Here is a 4,123-nt window from a genome sequence, read left to right on the forward strand (position 1 = left end):
GTAGGCACACTGAACAAAGTGCTTTCTAAAGGCATGTAAATACTGTATGAAAATATGTGTGCAACAAAGTGAAAGACTGTTTACTTGGGGGACATCACTTAAAATGAATAAAGCCAAACAACAGCAAAAAAAAAAAAAAAAAACAGAAAGGAGAAAGAAAAAAGATTAAGGAGAAAGAGGGAGCAGTGGTTTATTGCTGTGTCATACCAACCCAGACAATACTGGTGTTTTGTGTGTGTGTGTGTGTGTGTGTGTGTGTGAGAGAGAAGGAAAGGTCAGCATGAAACAACAGGAAGTCAAATGTGGGAGAAAAGAGATTAGAGAGAGAAGGATTTGGGAGAGAGGAAAAGAGCATGAGGGGGAGCGGGACTAAGGAGGAGGAGGAGGAGGAGGAGCAGGGAGGCTAAAGAAATTAAACATTTACAGATAACTGTAAAAGAACAGAGGTGAGGGAGAAGAGTGACTGGTGAGGTGAAACAAAAAATTAAGAGTTGGAGGGAAGGAGGAGGGAGGAAGAGGAGGACAGGTGTGATGGCACACAGTTCGGGTGTTTGCTTAGCTGAGAGTGGCAGCCGTGGAGCAGAGGATTATGGGATTATGGACAGTGCTGTTGGTCATGTTAGTCATGTGACCCCGCTTACCTTGACTCAGTAAGGAAGCTTAGCTTTATGTGACGGTGAGGTCTCTCACACACACACACACACACACACACACACACACACCTGCCCACCCTTCTCTGTCTATGTCCTGGACAACTCCTCTACCTCTCTTTGGCTTTGTTGTTGTTGATTTTACTTTTTTCTGGGTTTTTCTTCTACTCTTCCCACTCTCTCCTCTTTTTTTAAAACTCTTTTTAATTTTCTCGTCTACTGTATTTCTGTCTCTTCACCTCCCTCGCTCCCTGTTTCTCTTTTCTGGATGTCATGCTCCTTTTTGCTGCATGTTGTACATGCCCAGCTTATCCTTGCCCCCGCAGATTCCTTCCTTCTTCTTTCTTGAAAAGTTGGGATTAAAACTGAAGACTGAGGAGTAAAGAGCCATAATATTAGGAGCAGAAACTCAGACGATGTTCAGACTGTGAGAAGTGAAAACAGAAACGCTGCGGCCTCGGTAAGTTTGACTTGACTTGGTATGACAGCTGTCAACAGCATTTATCCAGTTTTAGTAGTTTAGTATTTTTGGCTTTTAGCTTAAATTATTTTACACCTTAAAAATAATAAACCTGTTTACATAAAGGAGATGAAGAAATAAAATAAAGAAATGGTTTTACCACTGAATTAGATATTGGAATACACATGATCGCATAGTCAGTACAAAGTAAAAATAACATTATTATTTAAATAATAAGGGCACAATGGTAAGGCTCATTCTTTTTAAATCAGTGGCCCTTGGTAATTAGTCTAAAATGGAAAAATATTAAAATGTAACGAGTAGCTAAATGAGTTTTCAGAGAAAATTAATCTGTGCATGATCAATAAAAAGTAGGTCCAGTTAAAAATGTGTTGATTGTCAACTTACTATTCACTGTTCTAAGCATCCCAATTGAAATTCCATTTACTTTCACTTTAGCAGACCGGCTGCAACAGGTTCAAACTTGCATATATTGGCTGATGTACCTGATTTATCACAGGTGTCGATGAGTTGTTGTTGTGGTGTATGTCAGCTGATAAGCAGAAAATTTTTATTTTTATGTTACTGTGTGTAAAAAATCAAAAAACCTGAAGAAATGCAAAAACTGTGTCACTATTACAGCAAACAGCACCTGTATAATGAACTCTGGTAAACTACTACTGGATGTAATTCGTTATTGAACTGTTAATACAGTAGCGTCCCACTGGAATCGAGACCACAGCTAGAGGGATAACCGATCCATCTCAGAAGAAAAACATCAATTTGGTAGCTACTTGACAAAGGTCAAGGTGTCACAAAAAACAATTAGGATGTGAGCTCAGTAAGAGAAACGACAAAAGGTAATTATAAACAAGTGCTGAATGGGCTCCGGAAAACAGGACCACTACTTTTTGAATCCTTCCAGTTGTTTTATTACCAGTCACACAGCCTTTACTGGCAGTGACAGTAGAGGTTAAAGACAACTAGAGAGGGAGATGTTGTGGTTGGTATACAGTCAGTCAGTAATACACAGTTGAATGTGTCACTTAACTGCTTCCTTACCAGGATAATCCCAAACATTCAGAGCAGACAGTACCATCTAACAATACGTTACATTTATTCTGCACAGGAAGACTGGTGCATCCTGCCACTAGTTCAGGAAAAAAGGCCACAAAACCAGCAGCAACAACTTTGTCAGATGATGTATACAAGTATACTCTTTTAAGAACCATAAGAACCGCTACTTTTCTATGATCTTGTTAAGCTGAACAGTGATTTGCTGTAGCACAGCTGCAGTGGCTCTCTTCTGGCACCAGATTGCAGTGACAAATGTATCGTCCTAATCTCAGCTGCTTTCACATCCTGATTGAAACCTACAGGCATTTTCTCTCTGTTCATTGAGCAGCAGGACAAAAAAAACAGCATGGCTAGAGAACATTAGAGAGGTAGAATGTTAATTTACTTACAATAAGGAGATCTCAATCTGCTCTTCCCCTTAGAGGCTCCACATTTTAGAAGAAAACACAGTAGGGTTCTCTTAATTTAAGTCCTGAAAAAACGTTTTCAGTATAGGTCCAACATTTGGTAGTCAGTGTTAAAGGTGGAAAGCAGCGGTAAGCTCGCAGCTTCAACTGCCAAGTTTTTAAACAAGACCTCAAAGTCTAAATTTAACATTTTAAACCTTTTTTTTTGCATTGGATATTTTTCTCCTCAAGTGCAAAATTGGATTTTGTTAACACTATTTGTTGATGACAGGATCAAATCCAAGTCCCAGCAGGTTATGATAACAGATTTCCTTGCTTCCTGCTAGTGGCATGGGAGAAGAGTGATAAATGCACTGTGAGATGAAAATGAACTAGAAAAACACATTAGAAAATAAAATGACAAAAATCTGAAATGCTAAGATTCATAATTCATGAATTCCTTCTTGGGTGAAGAAGATGCCATAACAATGATATGAACTACTGACACTTTTACCTTTTATTAACAACTATCTACATTTGAATTTAATAAAGATAAATATATAGAATTTTTCAAAACTTTATCATAATGTACTGTTCAATTAATTGGTCTTTCAAAAAATTAATCTCTGAACTAACGTAACATACAGGCCGACTAGTGTCTCAGCATTAAGGCTGAGTTGTCTTTTGTTGCTTTGAGCCATGGAGGCATTGGGCTGAGGATCAGTCTGTACTCAGACAGACAAGTAAACACAGGCCAGAGGCTTAGTCTGAAAACACCACGTTTACCATTCGCTACTCTCACTGAGCCAAGAATTACATAGAGTACAGTGTGGGATTACAGCTACTGCAATAAAAAGGTCAACTGTTAGAGACCGGATTACTGGCACTTTTGTAAAAGCAGGTGATACCTGTAATAATAATATTGTATGTGATTGCCTGATCATGGTCAGTAAACATCAGGTTAGTAGCAGGAAAGATTAAGACTCTTAAATGACTTCATGGATCTGTTTTCAGTGTTTCACTTTTGCAGTGATTTTAAATTAGTCAGTACACAGTGAATAATTACAAGCCGATTGTCATGATTCTTTCAACTTTTATTACTCTTTGGTAAGATGGCAGAGTAGCTACTTCCTGTCTGCAGGCAAACCACTCTCTTTTCTGTGGTTTCTTCTTCGAACCCCAGAGTTGCACCTGGGTAATCGATCTCACCTGTAGCTTGTTATCTGCTGCTACTTAAAGGAATAATGCGGGATTTTTAAAGTTGGTGTTAGAACAATATTGATGTATCCATATGTATGTGAGAATACATCTTAGTCATCACTTCTCCTATTCTCCACACTGACTCTGAATGTTTCCACCTGGTACATGGCCACGCTACAGAACATGAGGGACAAACAGCAGCTCTCGTTCTGTAAAAACATGGACTCCAAAGTTCATCTGAGGCCCAAATGCGGCTCCAGAATGTGCACTTACATTTCCCGTTCAGGGCGGATTCCCAGTTGTCCCAAACCCGGAGCGCCCTCTGCTGGGTATCGCTGAGCTCTGCTACT

At 39.2% G+C, this 4,123-nt stretch overlaps 1 protein-coding gene across 2 annotated transcripts in view; it reads left to right on the plus strand.

Moving 5' to 3' along the window:
* The first annotated feature begins 603 nt into the window (after positions 1 to 603).
* The window catches only part of LOC109973767 (hyaluronidase-2), a 17,175-nt gene continuing 13,655 nt past the window's right edge, over positions 604 to 4,123 (plus strand). Inside the window, exon 1 of one of the 2 annotated variants that reach the window (XM_020623571.1) lies at positions 604 to 676. The gene's annotated coding sequence lies outside the window, so the exon portion shown is untranslated. Of the gene's footprint in view, positions 677 to 927; positions 1,111 to 4,123 lie in introns of those variants that run through there. The other variant, XM_020623570.1, reaches the window with a different exon arrangement.

Source organism: Monopterus albus, unplaced genomic scaffold (genome assembly GCF_001952655.1).
Source record: "Monopterus albus unplaced genomic scaffold, M_albus_1.0 scaffold305.1, whole genome shotgun sequence".
NCBI lineage: Eukaryota > Metazoa > Chordata > Actinopteri > Synbranchiformes > Synbranchidae > Monopterus > Monopterus albus.